A 23,045-nucleotide genomic window follows, 5' to 3' on the forward strand; every position below is an offset into this window, starting at 1 on the left:
TGATGAAAATGGGCACATACAAAAACTGTACAGCAAAGCACATACGTGCAGAAAATGTCAACACTTTTCTAGTAAAGGCAGGTAAAAAAACAAGGCACTGAACTATGCAAGTACTAATTTATGTTATGGATGTTGTTTTGGTCAATATATTCAAAAAAAAAAAAAAAAAAAAAAAAGGTGAAAAAGTAAGAATGTTAAAAAGAAAAAACACCCCGATCTGTTTTTTCAGGTTCAATAATTGTATATGTAGAACTCCCAAGCATGGTACAGATGATTATAATGCTGACAGTATTCTGATGACAAAATAAATATCAAGGTAAGGATTATTTTAAATATTTCATTTATATACGCTAGCAACAAGCAGTTGAGAAATTAATTTTAAAAAGATTCATATATTTTTAGTCAGGGTAAAATGTATCAAAAAAGACTATAATTACTAAGACATCCTAATGAAAAAATTATAAAACATGATTAAATGAAACACAAATAGACTGAAATAAATGAAAAGATAGTGCATGCTCTTAGACAACTGTTCTCCACAAATAGATGATTATTTCCAATGCACTTCCATAAAATTCCAACCAATTTTATTTTTTTGAACATCACAAAAATTCTTTAAAAATGTATATGTAACTGTAAATATCCACAAATACCCCAAATATGCTAAAGAATAAGGCGTAGGCTTGTCCACATATATCATATATATACTTGTATTCACATATATTTATTTTATAAATGGAGCTATAATAGAATAGTATCATTATATAAGAATACATAATAGGCCAACAAAACTAAATAAAGAATCCTAGAAAAGGTCCACCAATATCTGTAGAAAGCTGACATTGCAAGCTCTGCAGGGCAGTGGAAGAAAGCACTCACACTTTAATACGTGGGGCAGAATCAACTAATCGGAGTCCCTGGGTTGTGTAAACGATTAAGTGCTCAGATACTAAACAAAAGGCCAGAGGCTGAAGGAAAGACACAGGCGCCTTGGAAGAAAAGTCTGCCAGTCTGCTTCCCATAAATTAGCCATTGAAAATCCTACAGAGTGCAGTTCTATTCTGAAACACATGGGGTCACCATAAGTCAGAATCAAGTAGAAGGAAAATGTTTGTCGTTTATCAAATAATTATCTAATTGGAATAGTCTATTCCTCCGCACTCCATATGCAAAAATCAATTCCAGGAAGATCAGCTTTAATTATGAGAATGTAAAATTATAACACTTTCAGAAGTTACAAGCAAGTGATCTTACGATATCAGAATAGAGAATAAAATCTTAAATAAGATCAAGACATAAGGGAAAAGACTGAGAAACTGAACTATATTAAAATTCACAGTAATTCATCAAAGGGCAGCAAAAATGAGTGAGAAGATAAGTTACACACTAGGGAGAAAATTTCCAAAGTTTATAAAAAAAAAAAACAACCCAAAACCAAACCCACTGCCATGAGTCGATTCTAACTCATAGTGACTCTGTACGACAGAGGAGAACTGCCCCATAGAGTTTCCAAAGAGCGCCTAGTGGATGCGAATTGCTGACCCTAAAAAGTCATAGAGATGTAAGTTAAGAGTGGGAAATACGCACAGTTTTTTCAGTAGTGAAGTAGTGTAAGGTACTTGAACAATAAAATCAAAATAAGATATCATTTTATACACTGATAATAAGAGCAAAAATTACTTCATTAGATAAACGAAACAAAAAAACCATGGCAGTCGAGTCGATTCCGACTCATAGCAACCCTATAGGACAGAGTAGAACTGCCACATATGACTTCCAAGGAGCGGCTGGTAGATTTGAACTGCCGACCTGTTGGTTACCAGTAGAGCTCTTAACCGCTGCGCCACCGGGGCTCCAATAAGCGGATGGAAAAAATAAAATACACATGCATCTTTTGTGGGAGGGAAGATTTGTAAAATACACTGTGCAACTCAGAGATTTCCCCTCACTAGACAATGACTGTGCAAGAGCACTTAAGACCTTGGCAAGAGAATGAAGAGAGTAAGAGCAGCAATATTCACAAGAGCAAGAGTTACACTTGAACCGCAGGAGTCCTGTAAGCTCATCAATGAGTAGGTAAATTCAGGCCCATTCATACAATGGAAGCTTGCATACGTAGCAAGATGGGTAGACTAGACCTACAGACACCAGGATGTATTAAACTCAAAAGCATTGTGAGGAAAACAAGTCACAGAAGAACCAAGACACAGGTATAATTAAATTTACAGAAAGCTAAGAAGAGGTAAAACTAAACAACATAGACATTATGGATTAAGATTTGGGTGTCACATTTAGCCATATGTCTTAGATGTAACCAAACACCCCAAGGGATTGGTTTCCTGGGGTTGAAGGAGTAGGCCCACAGTGTTGTGGAACATCTCTGTCAACTGGCATAATACAGTTTGTAAAGTTTATGTTCTATATCCTAGTTTGGTGAGAAGTGACTGGGGTCTTAAAAGCTTGTGAGCCACCATCTAAGACACAACTACTGTTCTCTACAGCTCTGCAGCAAAAGAGAAAGAAGGAAACCAGAGGCTCATCGAAGAAATGAGTCTACAGGACAGTCGACATGAACCACAGCCTCATTCACCATGAGACCAGAAGAACTAGATGAGATAGTACCTAGCTACCACTACCGACCATTCTGATCAGGGTTACAATAGATGGACCTTGATAGAATGGGAGAAAAATGTGGAACAGAATCTCAGATTCTTGAAAAATAAAAAAACAAAAAACTAAACAACAACAAAAATAAAACTCACTTACTGGACAGGCTGAGATGACAGGATTCCCCAAGAATGTTGCCCTGGGATACTCTTTAAACCTTAAACCGAAACCAGCCCCTGAGGTCACCTTTGAGCTAAATAATATCTTGGCTCCAAAATAAAGAGTATCACCTGTGAGTACTGTGCACCATTAAAAAATCAGCTATACGAGACCAAACGGTCAACAGCTATTTTTAAAGCAAAGGTAAGAATGTAAGGGGGCAAGGAAACTAGACTAATGGAAAGGGGAACAACCAGAGCAGAAATACTGAGAATGTTCACAAATTGTGAAGAATGTAACCAATGTCACTGAACAATTTGTGCAGAAATTGTTGAACGGGAACCTAAATTGCTTGGAAACCTTCATTTGAAAAAATATATTATTTTTTTAAAAAAGACTTGGGAGTCAAAGCTACAATAACATAAATAATAACTGTAATAATAATAAACTGCTCAACTGCAGATAGCAATCATCTCCAGGCAGGAGGTAGATGACATCAGGGTGGAACACACTGGAGACCATAAAAAAGACAAGGTCTATTTATTATCAGGGATTTCTATTCCTATTAAACTACACAACGAACAGTTTATGCACTCCTTGTTTATGCCATAGTTGACATAAAAACTTAAAGCAATGGCTTTAAAAAATGGCTTAAAAAGAAATATAATCTTCATATAATAATTTTACAAAGTCATGTGAAAACTCCTTCATTTTGATTTAACTTGTCTTAGTTCAAAAGGGCTTAAATGTCTCAACATTTGATACCTGGACCTTAGAAATTTACATTTATATTCACTAGAGCAAGCTTTGTCAGAGTAAAATACTGGACACGATCAAGTGTCCACTCTTGGCGGTATAGTCAAAACAATAAACAAAGACCAACCATATATAGTATTATGGAGTTTTACAAGAAATCAGATTTAAGGTCTCTATTGTTATAAAAACTCCAGGAAAATGTGTTAACGAAAAAGGAAGTGTATATTCCAAGCTGCCTTTTGTGTAACCAAGTAGGAGAAATAACATGTTTTTCTTTTGACTTTTTACTCTTACATCAGTTAAAACAGGCATTCCTCTGTGTTTGCGAAGTTTATATCCATTAAACTGAAAAGTTCTCAGTAGAAACACAAACTGATCTAGAAATTTTCTTCCAATGGAAACTGTAAACCCAAGAAGTTAAATACACCATCTCATATATTGAGCTTTTCTAGCAAAAACGAACACTTTTATTTTAGATTCCCATTCGAGACTGCGGAGAGCTGTTGAAAATTACAGGGACTGACTACCAGCTCTAGGCAGAGATGGGTGGGAGGACAAACACTTAGACTGGGGCAACATGCTTCCCACACACTGGAAAGCCTCAAAGAAAGAGCATCCCTCAAAAACCATGAATCTGGAGACCCCACACATGATCCAGCTGGACTCACTGTCCTCTGTCTCATTTCACTGGTGAGTTCATGAGGAGCAAGCCCAACCCAGGACCCCATTAACAGTCAGCGCCTTCCGCTACCAACTCTCTCTGCGTTTTCCACCACATCACAGTGTGTCAGGGGAGATGTAGTTCTAGAACTGCACAGAAGAGGCTCCAGTCCCTCGGGGAAGCCAAAAAAACTGTGTGCAGGGATGGGACAAGGATGGCTCTGGAGGATCTGGGGCTCCATCTCCTCAGCCAGAGCTGCTCCATCTTCAGACTCTGGTTAGGAGGTTCTGTCATTCAACACAGAGAACCAAGGTCCAGGACAGGGATGTTAACATCCCATGATGTGTTAGAGTCACAGAAGGAAGGTGGCCCCGGGCATCCAAGGCTTGAAAATCCACGTGGGTAGAGGAAGGACCCAGTGACAGAGGAGCAGGGCACCAGGATTCCTCTTAGGGCTCAGTTCCATGGTCTCCTTTGACACCTATTTACCTCACTGAGGAACCTCAAGGCCTGCAGCACACGCTACCCCAATAATTCACGTCCAGCCTCACCCCTTAGAGTAACAGCACCCCAGTTCTCTGTAGTACACACCGTTTCCTGGCTCCAGCTTCTGCAAGTCTAAGCGAATGTGCTCTCTAAGCCCAAGAAACCACTTCAGGAAGAGGGATGGCAGGGGAAGCAGAGCCACTAGGTAGTTTGCAGGCAGATGAATGATGTTTGGTCTGCACACCAGTCAGAGCACTTAAAATCCTTACTTGTGATTGCAGGGATGTGTAAGGTCACCCTCGGTCCCCAGCTGCCTAGGCTGGACCATCTCTCCCCGTGCCACACCTGGGACCTGAAATGGAAGGAGACAGTGCTAAGGAGGAAGTGACAGGTTCTTGGTCCCCCAGGCTCAAGGGCATGCTCCACTCTGAGGACATTTGCATTTCAGGCAGATCCTGCTCCAGCCTTCCAGAGCACACATGTGCATTGTTCATGCAGATCCACCGGCCTCTTCCTTTGGCCACAATGTCACAGAAGGAGGGGCTTCCTCACCCCAGAGCACGAGAGGCATCCAGGCCTGCCCAGGCTGGAACACGTGAACCTGGCTTCCTCCATGGTGTCAGGAGTCCAAAGCTTAGGTTGAGGGTTCACCTACAAAGCCAAGGGTTCACCTTCGTAGAACCTACATACTTTGATATCAACATTATTGAATTTTCAGGAGAATGTCTTTTTTAAGTTCAAGTCAATGAATTACCCTTAGACCCAGACATTCCACTCCTAAAACTGGCAGTCTGAACCCAATCAAAGGATGTGAAAGCAGGGATTCAAGAAGATATTTGTATACTATTGTTCACCACAACATTGTTCACAGTAGCCAAAATATGGGAACAACTCAAGTGGCCATCAACAGATGAATGGATAAAAAAACACATAACATGAAAGAGAAATTCTGATCATGCTTCAGGATGGATCAATCCTGAAAATGTTATGCTAAGTGAAATCAGTGAGACACAACCGGACAAATACTATACGATATAACTTACATGAAATAAGTAGAAGAGGCAAAAGAATAGAGACTGAAGTCTGCTAGTGGCTACCAGGGACTCAGGGAGGAGGGAATTGGGAGTCATTGCTTAAGGGGTGCTGAGTTCCTGTTTGAAATGATGAAAAAGTTTTGGAATCAGATGGTGGAGATGGCTGCACATAATTAATGAATTTAATGTCACTGAACTGTACACTTAAAAATGGTGAATTTGGCAAAATTTTATTATATATATTTTACCACAATATTTTTTTTTTAAAGGAACCACTGCCGTCTTCCTTCTAAATGCTTAGAGATCATTTTAAAGGTGCAGACCTCTAAGCACTCTTCTATGAGCTACCAAATCAAAAGCACAAGGGGGTAACCAGGACACTGGGTGTTTGAAATGCTGGCCACAGGTTTTATGCACACTCAAATTCTGGAACCACCATCAACTCAGGGCAGATCATTTGAAGAAAGAGAAAGGTCAAAGTCCAGATGCCACACTATGAAGCTCTTCAGTTCTGAATCAACAAAGCCTCAATCATTCCCATCAAGAAGTGAAGGGAAACTAGGTTTAGAAAGGCAGGGGCTCTCAAGAGACTCACAATGGAAAATGCAAAGCCATCCCGGGGCAGGTCCTGACTTCCACCTCACCCAGGCAGACCAGGTTCCTGTAGTTCATCAACATTCTGCCCCTTTACAAAGCCCGCTCAGCAGGACACAAGCACACCCGCTCCTTCTGGGGACAAATCCTTGTATGTCACTGGGAGCTAACAGGAAACACACATTTCTCCAAGGGTCCACAGTGTGGTGGGGGCGGGGAGGATTGTTCTTATTTTCACACAATATGAGGAGAGGAAAGAGGCATATGAATCAGTTTTGATAGAGGTAAGGCTATGGGTGGGTCCATATAAGATAATTTTCAGCAAGTTATACATTGCAAATTTTAATCTATGATTAAAGCATAGGGACCAAAGTTTATTAGTTGCTACCAGTGACTCAGAGGAGGAGAGAATGGGGAGTTATTGCTTAAGGGGTACTGAGGATATGAGATCCACTGTGGATTTTATATTTTTGTGGATGATAAAAGAAATACACAAATGGAAAAACAATTCAACGAGTGGTTTTCTTTAAACAAGTGAAAAATTTTATGTTCTATCCACCAAGCAACATATAATTTTTCAGATGAAACTGAGAAAACAATCCATCCCACTGCAGATGACAAAGAGTCAACAAGAGGCTTTAAAGAACCTTGTGATCATAACAGAAAGGATCTGCTCTCACTTGAGAGAGAAACAAAACTATGTCACAGAATCTAACTTGCCTTGGGTCAAACGTCTTCATAAATGGTAGAATTTAGGTGGTTGGGTTCTACAACTGAACCCAAAGAATCAAAAAGGCAAGTAAAATAGACACCACTGAAAGGCCACTGGCTGAGGGTTTCCTAACTGAGAAAACTTGGAACAAGTTAAGACCAACAACAAAGAATTAGTTAAAAGGTCATTACCTAGGTACGCACGTATGCATATACATATTTACATTTTTTACTATTAACACGACGTTGTTGTTGCTAGGTGCAGTCGATTTTGACTCCTAGCGACCTCATATGACACAGTAGAATTGCCCCATAAGGTTTTCTATGCTGTAATCCTTAGGGAAGCAGATTGCCAGGTCTTTCTCCCACAGAGCAGCTAGGTGGGTTACATCACCAACTTTTCGGTTAGCAGCTGAGCTCTTAACCGTCCCATCACCAGGGTTCCTTATTAACATGATAGTGTAAAAATATTTAAGGCCATGGGAAAAACATGTAAAACTAATTCATGAAATGATAAAACGTCTTTTAGAGAAACCTATGGTGCACACACACCAACAGTACAGTTAACCAAACTGAGAGCAGTTGACTTAAATGACGATTTTTCTGGCTGGGTTTCCATTATCATTTTCTGTTCATGTTTTTCAGTATGTTAGTACGATGGACATATTTAACCTCTACTTCTGTAGTAAAGAGTTAGATCTCACCTAAAGAGAGCTCCATGGCAGCTGGGTGGCACAAACCGTTAAATGCTCAACTACTAGCCAAAAGGTTGTCAGTTCGAACGCACCCAGAGGCGCCACAGGAGACAGGCCTGGCGATCTGCTTATGAAAGCTCACAGCCTTGAAAACCCTATGAAGCAGTTCTATTCCACACACATGGGGTCACCATGAGTCAGAATGGACTCAATGGCAACTAACAACAACCCCAAAGAGAGCTCTGGCCTTTGTCCTGGCTCCTGGGAGGGAACCTCTAAAGCGCTGGAATTTCCAGAGTGATAGGACTGCCTTTGTGATTCGTGCTGGGCCCCTGGGTCCTCACCTGATAGTTTATAATAAAGAGGTGACACAGAGTGGAAGCCGTTCATGTCAGAAAGACCCACCATGTAATTAGAGAGCTGGAGCTTGTATTAATATTAGACAAATATGAAGAGCTAAATAAAAGCCCACTGCGGGAGGAAACACACAGCCACCCAGAGGGGGTCACCTGGAGGGACCACCCGTGTGGAAATCAGGTGGGGATTTCTTTTGTTACACAAAGCTGCAGTTTAACATTCAACACCCAAAACTCAGAGCCGACTGTCATTCACAGGGTCTAAAGGTAAGCATACTTGAAGGCCAAACACAGATTCGAAGGAGTCCTGAAGAAGGGGAGAATCACAGAGAGCATGAATAGAACTGGGCTCAGCCTTTAATAGGGTACAAGGGGAGGAGCACACCTTATTTCCTGGGCTTAAAGACTATTGGTTAATTTAAAAGCTTAGTGGTAAAGACTTCAGCTACTAACCAAAGCTCAGCAGTTCGAATCCACCAGACGCTCCTTGGAAACCCTACCGGGAAGTTCTACTGTGTATCACACGGGTTGCCATACGATGGAATTAACTTGATGGCAACCAACAAAAGGGAAAATTAAACATCAAGATAGGATAGTCATGTCAGTTGGAAACATGACTAAGTAGAAACATTCAAATTCAAAGAAAGATTGATTAATCATGAAGCTTGAAGGGAAAAATTAAAAACAATTCCCATTGAAATCACCATGTCTATAATGCAATAAAACGTAAGCATGCTGAGGATGTTGTATACGTAAATTAGTGAATAAAGAGCCCTGGTGGTGCAGTAAGGAACCCTGGTGGCAGAGGGTTAAACCCTCAGCTGCTAAAGTAAAGGCTGGCGGTACGCCCCCAACACCTGGTGATCTGCTCCCGTAAAGATTACAGCCTAGAAAACCCTGAGGCAGCTATACCCTGTCACATGGTATCACCACCAGTCACACTGGACTCCAGGGCACCTAGCAACAACAAATTAGTGAATACAAATTTAACCTTTATCAAAGACACTCGGATACACTGATTAAACATTCATTAAACATGATCATGTCTTCAGTCACAAAGAAAATGTCAGCTAATTCCAAATAAGACGGTATCTGACTGTATTTAAAAATTCTCCTACTACTGGATATTGTGTTGTTTTAAATTAGAAATAAAGCTGTGAAACAATCTCAAAAAAATAAGAGAGATATTAGGTAGGCCACAGCTCAGGCATAGTGACATCAAAATGAAAGTAAACAGAAATCAGATAATGAAAGTGAAACTAAATAAATCAAAAAGCAAAAGATGGTTTATATATTTAGAATCTGATTACAGGAAAAGCTTTTATAACCTATACGACAATTGGTAAACGATCACTTTAGAGTCACTGTCACCATGAAGAATCAAAGTACTCAAAACCAGGGAACGTGGTCAAAGTAGTGATCTTGAAAGAAACGTATCTTTGCAAACATAATATTAAGAACCGAAGAAAGAACGGAAAAAAAAAAAAAAAAGAAACCTATTGCCCTACGTTGACCGGACTCCTGACAACTCCATGTGTTACAGCACAGAACTGCTCCATAGGGTTTTCTCGGCTATAATCTTTACAAAAGCACAGGCTTCTCTTCCGCGGTGCCATCGGGTGGATTTAAACAACCTTCCTCTAGGTTAGTAAAAATCAACCAACCAAACAAAAAACCGTTGCCATCGAGTCGATTCTGACTCATAGCGACCCTACAGGACAGAGCACAACTGTCCCATTGGGTTTCCAAGGAGCGCCTGGTGGACTCGAACAGCCAACATTTGAGTTAGCAGCCACAGCTTGAACTTAGGTTAGTACACCTGCGCACACCTTTGGGCCGCCCAGGGACCTTCAAAAAAAAAAAACTAAAAACGGGGGGTGGGGGACTTGGGGGGGGGTAAATACATAAAACGTTTGTTCAAATCTGTAAACCTAGAGAGGGAAAAAGGAAACCCAAACATCATAGTAAAAATACCAATAGAACGTTAAAGAAATGATAAGCTTCAGGAAAGAAAGGAAGAAACAGATTATTTGAAAATGACGGAATGAACCACTTTCTGACGCGTCCTGGCGCCATGAGGCGCGGCCGGGCCGCCCTGCGAGCCCAGGGGACGGGGTGGGGGACGCAGCCGACAAGCCCCCGCGAGGCCTTTCAGGGCAAGAGGTGGGGTGGGGTCGGCGGAGGGCTCCTACTGGAAAGGGGGCGCGCGGGTCCCCAGGCCGCAGGCGGGAAGGCGGGAGAGACCCACTGGGAGCTGCTTTAACCGGAAACGGACTCGAATCCAGGACGACGGCGCGGAGGGTGCGGGGACGTAAACGTCCGCAGGGACCCCGGGACCCCGAGTGGGGAGGACACGGGGGTGAAGGGGACGCGAAGCGCGGGTTCGAACTAGAAAGACGACACCCACTCGCCCTGCTGGGTTTGTCCCTCGGAGCCGCTCCTCCGTGTCGACGGGAAATGGCGCGGGGGGCGGGGCTGTGCAGGGGCGGGGCGGGGCCTCAGCTGACGGAGCAGAGTACCGAGCGGGCCGGGCGGGCCCGAGATTCACCCTCTCTCCATCCGTCCACCTGGGCTCTCAGGCCTCTTTCCTTCCAACAGAACTTGACTCTCCTCCTTTGGAACCATTTCCAAGTCTTCAGGGTCCTGAGGACTAGTTCTGCTTTTGTTAACGTTTCAAACAATCCAACGAAAAGAGGAGAGTGTGTAGGTCGCATGTATTGGAAGCTGAGATGTTTTCCTCCTACCATGTGGCGGTGGTTTTTGTGTGTCCTGGAGTCTATTCCAACCCACAGAGAACCTATAGGACACTAAAAAAAAAAAAAAAAAAAGGAAAGATGCCGAGGAGTTGATTCCAATTCACAGTGACCCTATAGGACAGTGTAGAACGACCCCATAGGGTTCCAAGGAGCGGATGGCAGATTCAAACTGGCGATCTTTTGGTTAGCAGCCGAGCTCTTCTGGTTTCCTAGACTGTAAGCAAAGATGTCACTTTGCAGACTAAAGTGCACCTGATGAAGCCATGGTATTTTTCAATCGCCTCATATGCATGTGAAAGCTGGACAATGAATAAAGAAGACCAAAGAATTGATGCTTTTGAATTAATAGTGTTGGTGAAGAATATTAAATATATCATGCATTGCCAGAAGAACAAACAAATCTGTCTTGGAAGAGACACAGCCAGAATGCTCGTTAGAAGCTAAGTTGGCGAGACTTGGTCTCACGTACTTTGGACATGTTATCAGGAGGGACAAGTTGCAGGAGAAAGATATCAGGCTTTGTAAAGTAGAAGGTCAGCAAAAAAAGGAAGACCCTCAACGAGGTAGACTGACCCAGTGGATGCAACAATGGGCTCAAACATAGCAACTGTTGTGAGGATGGCCCAGGACCGGGCACTGTTTCGTTCTGTTGCGCGTGAGATCACTATGAGCGGAACCAACTCGACGGCACCAAGCAACAACAATACTCTTTAAGGGAGCAGATTACCAGGTCTTCCCCCTACACCAGCCTCTGGATGGGTTTGATCCACCAGCCTTTCAGTTAGCAGCCGAACGTTTAACCAGGAGCCACCAGGGCTCCTTAAACAAAGTTTAGTGTGGCCTTTATCCCATCTATTAGCCTTGCTTCCCCCTTGAGATCAGGGTACTGTGTGTTTGCATTCTTTATTGCAATCTATGATTGTTCAGGAGCCCTGGGGGTACACTGGTTAAGTGCTTAGCTGCTCACCAAAAGGTCGGCAGTTTGAATCTACCAGCCTCTGCTTGGAAACCCTGTGGGGCAGTTCTACTCTGTATTATAGGGTTGCTCTGAGTCAGAATTGGAAACCCTGGGGGCACAGTGGTTAAGTGCGCCGCTGCTCACCAAAAGGTCGGCAGTGTGAATCCACCAGGTGCTCCTTGGAAACTCTATGGGAACAGTTCATCTCTGTATTATAGGGTTGCTGTGAGTCGGCATCCACTCGATGGCAGCAGGTTTGTTTTTGGTTTTGTTTTTTGAGTCAGAATCAACTCGATAGCAACCGCTTTGGTTTTTGATTTTTTTCTGATTGTTCAAGAGTGAGCTGTGGGTCCTGTGTCAACCAAAACACTCTCCTCCATTTCACAATACAGGTGCTCCGGGACTTAAGACAGGGTTACATTCTGAAGACTCCATTATAAGTCGTTTCTGACATAAGTGGAATACCTTTTTTTTTGGTTTTCGTTATTATTGCCATTTGTTATCAAAGTCTTTATAACATGATCTTTGTCAGCGTCAGTGTCAAAACAATGAAGTCAGAGTCCTAATGACTGTCTAGCGTACTTCATTAGAGACGAAGATTGCCCAACATTCTATCTGTTACGACTCCCTACGCCCACACTGACACAGATTTCATTGTAGACCAGGCCACAGCCTGCTATACAACAGTGTTTTGATCAGTAAATCATAACATTGAACGTCTGCAAGTGAACATCTGAGAATGACAACATCAGCACATAGCATGCTACAACGCTGTGTGTGGTACATATTGCTAACAATAAGATGTACAATAAAAAAGGACGGTCGTAAGTGTGGTTCATCGTCACTCGACTCCTAAGTCAGGGACCACCTGTATTCCAAACCACCGAGACTGATCCTAAGGTAGACACTCTCACAACCTATTTTAATCTGGTTCCCGAAGAAGCTAGCCATAGGAGTTCACAAAATAAGATTTGGGACTATCCCCCCAGGCAATAGGAAGTCAGGTTTCTCATTGTCATATTTGCCCTGCACCTTTCTAAATCCCTCCACGCTAGGGAGAGTAAAACAGATTTGCTCAGGGTCCTTCATTGTTGAGTAACAACTACCCAACTTGTGAGGGTGCTGCACTACGAAAAACTTGTTGAGCCCATCGATACTCATTTTATTCCTTCCATTTCTTAATAACTGGTTAAAGATGTCCACCCTGCTGGGGGGAATTCCTTTCTCTTCCCTTTCTGCTTCCCCTTGTTTTGCCCATTCTCTTATGAATCATTCCAACCTCCTGTCGTATCTGTTGTTTCAGTATTTGGAAGTAGCTCTGAGGCTAGTGGCTATAGCTCAGGCTGGACATAATCTAAACTTGGCGCAGTCAGAATCTGCTGCAGCACATTCCTTTATAGGGACCCTGGGGATAGAGGGTAGGATTGGTCAGAATTAAAGCTTGACCCTGTATCAGGGTTCACCTCAAAACTTTCGTTTACTTTCATTAAAATTTACTAGTTGCTAGGGACCCTGAGGTTACAAGCTGTAGTGCAGACCAGCCTGATCCAAGCTTGGCTGAGCATCAGGGTCAAGATCATTGGTAAGACTAAACAGAACTCCTGCTGCATTTGAAACTCTTCCATGAAGCAAGAATAATGACGACATTGGATCATCCTAACATATTTATTTTAAGAGATCAAGACTGAGAAAACTCTGCTTTTTATGGAGTACATAATGGGGGGCCAGTGCTTGATTACCTAGTGGCTCATGGAAATGTGAAAGAAAAAGTGACCCAAGCTAACTTCTGCCAGTGTCTGCTGTGCGGTACTGTCACCAGAAGTTTAGTGAGCATAAAGAGGTAAAAGCAGAAAACCTGCTCTTGGATGCTGTTATGACATCAAAATTGCAGATGTTGTCTTCAGCAAGGAATTCACCTTTGGCCAAAAGCTGGATACCTTTTGTAGCAGTCCCCATCATTCTACCCCAGAACTCTTCCAGGGCCAAAAGTACGATGAAACCACAGTGGATATGTGGAGCATGAGAGTCATTGTATATACACTTATCAGCAGATGCCTGTCTTTTGATGGACAGAACTTCAAGTAGCTGCAGGAGCAGATGCTGAATAAAAAAATATCATGTTCCCTTCCATATGTTCATGGAGTGTGAAAATCTGCACAAGAAATGTCTCATCCTCAATCCCAGTAAGACAGGTACTTCAAAGCAAATCATGAAAGCTCCATGGATGAATATGGGCCATAAAGATTATGAACTAAAGCCTTACATGGAGCTACTCACTGACTACAAAGACTCTGGCAACCTGAGTCGATGGTGTCCATGGGTTACACACAGAAGACATCTGGGCCTCACTGATGGACCAGAGCTCAAACTGCTAGCTCCCTATCTCACCTCGAGGAGGAGAAGATAAGCCCTGGGCACACCGAGAGTTCTCAACCAGCACAAATCAAAGCAAGAGTGTCCTTATTTGGAGGTCAGCTTTGGCCAGACTTCCATCTAGAATAATAAATACAAGCTAACTGTGAGAGAGTCTAGGACCTCCAGGGCTTCTGCCTCAGACCCCCCAGCCCTGATTTTCCTGAAGCAGGAATCCAATTTGGCCCCAGTGCAGCCCACCCAGGCCTCCGGGTTGCACCCCACACAGTATCTGTAAGGTGCAGCATCCCAGCCTAGAAGTCCAGCATGTCTCTATGGCTTCCTCCTCAGCCCACCACATCACCATACTGGTGGAGGAAGCCCCAGGAAGAACCAGTTTTCCCCAGGATGTGTCCAATAGAAACTGCATACATGCTGGGCACCTTGACAGGTGTGTGACCAGCAGAATTTTCCCTATGGTGTGACCCCAACCTCTCCTTCTGGAAAGACCCAGGACCCACAGGGGGTCACTGGAAGGTTCTTCAAGATTATAAGTAGAAATCTGTCTTCAGCGGTGCCAGAAGGAACCTGAATGAACTTGAATGTAAGGACTGATGCTGAAACCTCCAGAGGCCAAGCCATGTTCCCTAAACTTCACGTGAGGATGAAGATCAGCTCCCAGTCCCCACTGCTGTGCATGGCTGGCAAGTGGGGCCAAGAGGACTTCATATAGTGGAGGGCAGAGAACTTGCAAACTCCTTGCTCAATCTCTCAATGGGGTTCAACCGAAGAGGATACCTGGCACCTCCATGGCCTTCAACATCATTGCCTCCAAACCAACCAAGGAACTTAAGCTTTAAAGGCCGCCAGAACTCACCTGGGAAAATACTGCAGAGGCCAGCCAGCCCTTGCTGCCAACCAGCTACTTTGCCTTCACCTGGACAAAACTACTCTGACTGGACAGGTGTGTTTCCTCTGGGAAACTTCTCCACTCCCTTCCCTTCTCTATCTTTTCTAACTTGTCTGTGGTGGAGGGGAGATGGGTCTGTAGAAATACGCAAAGACAATCCAAATGAGAACAAACAGAAACTATTTAGTCAAAGCTTGCTATAGCAAGGCCGTCAACCACCATTGCTTGCGTTTGGCAGAGACTCCAAGGCCAGCAGGTATTGGGAAAGCTTTGTAGTGAAAGAATGGAAAGGTTCCAGGTGTCTTCTGGCCTTCTTACTTCCCTACTCCATGAAGACAGTGGAGACAGGATCTATGGGTTTTCCTAGGAGGGTGGCTCAGAGCTGGAACACTCAGTCCAGGGTGGTGGAGTTCCCTCTCAGGCCCTCCCCAAGTCAACCTCAGCTTCTACCTTCTCTTCTTCTCCCTCCTTCCAAGCAACCCACCAGAGGTGACCTTCCCCTGACCTCAGGTTTCTGGACTGGGAGCCTGGGCACCTGTGGACTGGGCAAGGTACAAACCTGAGCAGGTGGGGCTGGTGGCTGCTCTGGGGCTGCTCACTTGAAGGGGAGGGACTCTGAACTCCCTCCACACTGAAACCTCTGCCTTCCTTCCATCCCCAAAGCTAAGCATTTTCTTCCACAAGCCGTTGTGCAAGGAGTATGTGTCACCTCCTCAAGAGTCTCTGCCATCACCTCCCCACAGTCCTCCTGGGTAGAAGAGGGGCTTGATGCATGGGTGGGAGTGGGGAGGGGACTCTGGGGCCTAATGACTCCTCCAGATCCCAGGGAGCAGATTGGGCCACTCCACTCCCCAGTGACAGGGACAATGAGCATTCTGTGTTTTAGGAGAGCCTTTGTCTGAAAGCCCCACCCCCTCCATTCCTCTCCCCACACCTTGCCCTTCCTTGGCATTGATCTGGGCCCCTTGCACAGCAGTGACTTCCTCCCACCCCCACCCAGTGTGTGATCTCTTGGTCCTCCTTTCCTTCCCTTCCTGACACTATTGCCCCTTAGCTTGCTAACATCATCACGCTTGGTGCCAGAGCGGGTGGTGTTGGGCACTTGACTTGTGGTGGCTGCCACATTTCATACTTTATTTCTTGAGAAATTGGGGTAGGCAGTCATACACGGAAGTTGTCTCTACTCTCACCTGGGCTGTGCACTTTTTATGACAGGGTTATATATTTTTATTTTTTAAATTACTGACAGCTACACTCTCTCATCACCTTCTCTTCTCCCTCCCCTCAGCTGCAGATGGAGCCCTTGGGTCCCAGAGGGACTCACCAAAGTCATCCCTGACTTAGTGGAGTCTCAGATGGGGGCTGGTCAGGAGGACCATGAGGAGGTTTGAGGAGGCCAGACACACGGAAGCCCCCAGGACAGGAAGGGGCGAAGGGGCCTTGGTCCTCCCTTTCCACTAGGCCTTCCTGACGCCCCCAGGAGCCCCAGACCCCCAACGGTCGTCCTGCTCTTAGACCTCAGCCAGATAGTTATATGCTTTGTAGTATTCTCTGCATTCTCTGTGTTACAGGCATTAATCTCTAATATCACTTCTCCAGAAGCCCGTTGCCATGGTACCCAGAAAACCATGCAAAGCAGAGTTCAGAGAAGCCAAGCTCTCTGTGCTTAGGGCTCCCCTCAGCCTCACCATACCCCAGAGCTTCAGTCTGGGAAGGGTGCTTAGTAACCACCTGATCATTCGTCATTTTACAGGTGGGGAAACAGGCTCAGAGAGGTGAAGGAACCTACCTAAGGTCCTACAGCTGGTGAGGGGCCGGTAGGGAGGGAAGCCCAGGCCTTGCTGACAGACCGTGGGATCCAGCACAGGGCTGCTGCCCAGGGACGCGCCAGGGTAGGGCACCAAGCTTTCTCAGCCCAAGCCAGAGAAGCAGGAGGGGTGTTCTGTTGGGTCTCAGCCTCTGAGCTGGTAGTGGAGAGAGCACTGAACTGGGAGTCTAGAGTTCCGTGTCTACTCTAAACCAACTACTGACCACTGAGTCCCTTTGTACAAACCTTTCTCCCTGTGGCCGCCTTTCCCCCTCTAGTGTGCTTTGCTTCGTCCCCGAAGGCAGACAGTCGTGTTGGTCACAATTCCCTGGTTTGCCCCCATCATCTTGGACGGGACCTTTGTGCCATCCTGGACACGCAGTTCAGAAACACCACCATTGGGCTGTGTTTGCCATAAAAAAGTAAGTCCACGGGAGGTGGAGGAGGAAAAGGGAGAATGAGGAAGGGCCCTCAGAGTGGGTGGGAGGCTCCTTCATGCCCCCGTTTTCCGGTCCAGGTGCTGGCTCACCACGGAGGGAGGAGGCAGAGCGGCTCTGCAGTAGGTGGACATGCTGGGATCTCCACGGCCCCAGGCAGGCCCTTGCTCAAACAGCAGCCCCTCTGCCCGAAGTCACCAGACAGCTTCCTCTGCAGGGATGTGAGACCAATGACACTTAGGTGTCCCAGTCTGCGTGCTGGGAGCTTCATCTAAGCACAGCCAATAAGGGGTGCTCCCTACCCCATCCTAACGAGGAGACAAACTGAGGCTTAGCCAGACATCAGAACCAAACCAGTCGTCCTGCCATCAATTCCAACTGACGGTGACCCCATGTGTGTCAGAGCAGAGCTGTGCTCCGTAGGGTTTCCAATGGCTGATTTTTTGAGAGCTGATCACCAGGCCTTTCTTAAGGACTTACGATATACTTCCAAAAAAAGATCAAGTGCCTCTGGATGGACTCAAATATCCAACCATTCAGTTAGCAGCCAAGTGTGTTAACAATTGCACCACCCAGGGACTCTGACCACAGCACATGTTCTCCTAAATATGTCCATGTGCAAATCATTAACTAGAATTCAGTGTGTGTTTACAGTGTTCCTTCTCTGAAAGTTAAATGTACAATGAAGAGCAACATCTTCATTCTATGTTTACTGAGTTTTGATAAATGCATACAACTGTGTATCAGAAATCCCTGTCAACTCATGGGAAATCACCATCACCCCCACAAAGTTCCCCCATGCCCTTTCCCAGTAGGCCTCTGCCCCTACTTCCTCAACGGCAACTACTGTTCTGATTTTTCTCCACCATGAGATGGTTTTTACCTACTGGGATCATAAGGCCGCTACTCTTTTGTGTTAGCCTTCTCTCACTTAGCATAATTATTTTGAGATTCATCATGATTTTGCGTGTATCAGTAGCACTTTCCTTTTTTCTGCTGAGTAGTATCCCGTTGTGTATTATGCTACAGCTTGTTTATCCATTCCCCTTTTGATGGACACCTGGTTTTTTTTTCCAGTTTTGGCTATTATGAGTAAAGCCTCTATGAGTGTTGTTGGACAAGTCTTTTGTGTGGGCATGTGATACATTTTTTCTTGGTTAAAGACTTAGGAGGGGAATTGCTCAGTCAAAGATTACGTGTGTGCTTAGTTTTATTAAAAACAAAACAAAACAAAAACCATTTCCAGGCCTTTTTCCAAGCTGACTGTAGCATTTTACATTCCCACCAATAATACCTAGGAATTGTAGTTGCTCACATACTTACCAACGTTTGATGATGTGAGTTGCCTGTAACTTGTATACTTGGGTCTTTGTACACGTGTGTGAGTAGGCCTGTGGGGTACACACCTGGAAGTGGAGTTGGGGAAGGACACGCACACCCAAGATCTACATACAGTTTCTCACAGTGGCCCCCAAAAGGGTTAAACGACTGACATTCCCACTAGCGGGGCAGGAGAGTCCTTCATCCCCACATCCTCAACAGCACTGAATTTTTCACTTATTCACTTGTTCAAACCGTATTGATTAAACAGCTATTATGTGCCAGATGGTGGGGAGAAGGCAGTCAACAAAACACATAAAGTCCCTGCTCTCGTGCAGCTATATTCTAGCGCAAGAAGGCAGAAGAACAAGTAAACACAAATTCAAAACACACCAGAGGGTGATATAGGCTTTAAAAACATAACGAAATCTGCATAACGAGATACAGAGTGACTTGTGTTGCTATTTATTTAAGTGTGTGTCTCTTTGCTCTTTTTTCTTTTTTACTGAGTTATAGTTTCCACATAGGGAAATACACACATCTCAGCATGAGAACTTGCTGAATTGTCACATCTGCACGCTTCTGCATGAGCACCTGCAGAGGGAGCTATAGAGCACCTGCCTCCCAGGGCTTGAATCAGCAGGTCTTTGGTGAACTGATTGTGAGCAGAGGAATGAAAGCTGTAGGGGTGAGCATTGCAGGGAACAGCTTCCAGGCAGGGGGAACAGGAAGTGCAAAGGCCTTGGAGCATGTGTAGCGTGTGTCCGGATCATCAAGGAGTTGGCTGCCCAGAGCAGGGGGATGGAGGAGAAGGGGAACGAGGTCAGAGCCGACTGTGTAGGACCTGGTAGACCACTTTAGGGCCTCAAATGACTTTTTTTCTTTTCTTAAGAGACACAAAGCTGTTGGAGGGTCTAGAGCTTTGGAGTAACTTCGGGTATTAACAACTTTTTGAACTTTTTCAAGCCTTATGGGTAAATGAAATATCTTGTTCTTGTGAATATTTGTTCAACACCAAGCAAATTTGAATGTCCCTGCATATGCCCAGTACAGTTGGGCCACATCGTCTGTAGGGAGTAGAATGGCTACAACTTTATGAGATAGTTTTGTCCAAGTCTCCTTCTTTTGCTGCTGTTCACTCTGTTTAACTCCTGCCCTCTCTTCCCTGGTCTTAGATACGTAGTCTTCCTGAAGCTGTTCCTGGAGACTGAAGACAAGTACTTCATGGTGGGACACAAGGTCAACTACTACGTCTTCACTGACTGGCCGGCTGACGTCCCGCCCGTCCTCCTCCAGGAAGGCTGGCAGGTGGTGGTCCTCGAGGTCCCAACTACCCCTGCAGGCAGAACGTGTCCATGCACCGCATGGAGATGATCAGCAACTTCTCCAAGCAGCGCTTCCTGCATGAGGTGGACTACCTGGTGTGTTTAGACGTGGACATGAAGCTCAGTGACCACATGGGTGTGGAGATCCTCTCCTCCTTGTTCGGCACTCTCCACCCTGGCTTCTATGCTGCCGATTGCCAGGCCTTCATGTATGAATGCTGCCCATTGTCTCCGGCCCACATTCCGAGAGATGAAGGTGATTTCTACTATGCTGGCAGCTTTTTGGGGGGCTCAGTGCTAGAGGTGCACAGGCTCACCAAGTCCTGTCACCAGGCGGTGATGGTGGACCATGCCAACCACATCGAGGCTGAGTGGCATGACGAAAGCCACCTGAACAAGTACCTGCTGTACCACAAGCCCACCAAGGTGCTCTCCCCTGAGTACACGTGGGATGAAAGGATGCTGTGAAGACCACCTTTCCTCAGGAAACTGCGATACATGGCCATGCCCAAGAACCACCGAGCCCTCTGGAACCGATGAGACCACACTTTCTACATTAATTGTAAGGCTGGCAATAAATGTTAGTAGTTAGGATTGTGATAAGAAATTGGTCAAAGTTTGGTAAAGTGAGGCATTTCTTTTTATTTCCTCTTCTGGAGTGGCTGACACCACTCATCAAACAAACTGATACAGAACAGTTGGAAGAACCGTACAGTGAACACCCATATATGCCTATCACCCAGATTCTACCATTAACGTTTTGCTATTTTTGCTTCATCACATATCTTATCCATCTCTCCATTCCTCCTTCTATGCATCAACCAACTAATTTTTTCTCTATTTGATAATAAGTAGCAATATCAATACATTTTACCATTAAATACTTCAGCATACATAATATGAATTAGAGTCCAATATTTGTCTGAAGTTCTTTCTGGGGGTAAAATTTACAGCCAGTAAATATTCACTACATAGATATGAAGTGTACCATTTGGTGAGTTTTGTCAAATGCGTACTCTTGTGTACGGCAAACTCCACTGAAATATAAACTTCAGCACTCCAGAATGTTCCCTTTTGCCCCTTTCCAGTCAATCCCTGTTCCTGCCCCCCACAGACAGTCACTGTTGGGATTTTTTTCCTACTGTTGATTAACTTTGCCTTTTCTAGAACATTGTATAAATAATATTTCCCCGGTAACAAGAAACTTGCCTCCAAAAATGGAGGGCACCAAGAGACTGAAGAAAGATACAAGCAACTCTAGGTTGGCAGCAGAGGAGTTTATTAGGGAGACTTACATGTGAGTGAGGTCCTGCGTGGCAGCAGGACCAAGCAGATCTCTGTGCCCCACAGTGGGAGGGGGTAGAGGTTTTTATGTTGGTGGTAAACAATAGTGGGTACATGCCAGGGATGCCTCTAGACTGACATAAGGCTGCCTCCGCAAGAATTACATAAGAATGACTTAGCAAATGGCAGTGAACTAGCAGAAAACATGATGGCAGCCACGTTCAGCCTCGCAAAGCCGGTTTTCCCTTCAGCCCACCCCTCGAGGCCAAATCTTACAATCTGGCACATCCCCCCTCTTCAGCAAGGTCCACGAGGACCTCGAGAGGAGGTGTTATGCCAGTTAGGGACAGACAGCATTGCTGCAGTTGGAGGGAAAGACCACACTAGCAATATAGACAAACATAGCAGAAAAGACCTAGACCCAACAACAAACCTTGCCAGCCAGAGGGAAAAGAGGATAACCAGGCAGCCACAGCAGGTCAGCCATCAGGTGTGTTCAAGACTTCTATCTGTTTCTTCATATGGCCTAACAAATCAGTTGTGTTCTGGTGATCGTCTGGTATATAGGTACAAAATTCAGTTTTTACTATGGCACATGTCCTGTTAAATGACCTGTAAAGTGTGTGCTCTGCTCACTATCAATCCTTCGGGGTATTCCATACATAATATTCAATTTTTTAAATTCTTTTATTGTAGCATCCTGGTTCATTCTTTTACACGAGAACGCCTGTGTCAAGCCAGTAACTGTCCACACATATGAAAGTGTATTTCGCCCTCTCACGGGGCTGCACAGGCCCTGTATAAGCTACCTGCCAGTTCATCCATGGCTGTGTTCACCTATGTCTCTTCCCAGGATCGTGGGGAGACGCCTTGGGTGTTGGTGTGAGCACTCGGGATAATTTTGTACAGCAACTCCAAATCACTATACTTCACTGTTACACCTGCCTCTTTAGCTGTTTTTCAACTGACACAGGCACTACAGTGTCCACTTTTCTGGTAAATCCAGTGGGTAGCTTCCCCTTTGGGATGCACCATTCCAACTTGTGTTATAGCGTCTGCTTCTTGGTTTCCCAGTGGGAAAAGAGGTGAATGGGCTGCTACATGAAAGACAGGTTAGCATCCGAGGTTTGGAGGTAATCCCAGATGTCTACAAGGCTTTCCCCCCGTAAAAATGGCATGGGTGCAGCATCTGACCTCCTCTCTCTCCACAAGGGGGAAGGAGAATCAAGATTAATTCTCTAATGAGCATTCTGGCTGTACTTCCTTCATGATAGATTTGTGTGTTTTTCTAGCAGTCCATGTTATATTCAGTATTCTTCACCAACACCATAATTCAAAGTTATCGATTCTCCTTCAGTCTTCCTTATTCATTGTCCGGCTTTCATATGCATAAGAACATTACTCAACCTAAATTGTAATCTGTTACTTCCCTAATAAACCCCATAATCATGAGTATTGTCTGTGAGTTCTGTGTGGCCATTGCAATGAATTCTCAAACCCAGCAGAAAAGTAGAGTGCTGTGGGGGGGACAGCTGGTGTCAGATCTTGTAAAGATGGCTGAGAGAGGAGGCATATCTGACCTCTGCCTCATACGAATCAGGATTGGGCTGTTGATACAGTGGCTGCAGTGATGGACTCAAGCATAACAAGACCAGGCACTGCTTCCTTATGTTCTATCTGGGGTTGCTATGAATCAGAACCAAATCGATGGTACCTAAAAATGATAACAATGGGCAAAATAGTGAATGATGCAGGTAGCATCAAAAGAAGATGGAAAACACAGAGTCACTGTACCAAAAAGAACTAGTCGATGTTCAAACATTTCAGGATTTAGCAT

The 23,045-nt window shown here is 44.8% G+C and overlaps 1 pseudogene; it reads left to right on the forward strand.

Annotated features, from left to right (window-relative positions):
- The window catches only part of LOC101361753 (histo-blood group ABO system transferase-like), a 25,679-nt pseudogene extending 5,215 nt beyond the window's left edge, over positions 1-20,464 (forward strand).
- Positions 20,465-23,045: the final 2,581 nt, after the last annotated feature.

Source organism: Trichechus manatus, unplaced genomic scaffold, assembly GCF_000243295.1.
Source record: "Trichechus manatus latirostris isolate Lorelei unplaced genomic scaffold, TriManLat1.0 scaffold00431, whole genome shotgun sequence".
NCBI lineage: Eukaryota > Metazoa > Chordata > Mammalia > Sirenia > Trichechidae > Trichechus > Trichechus manatus.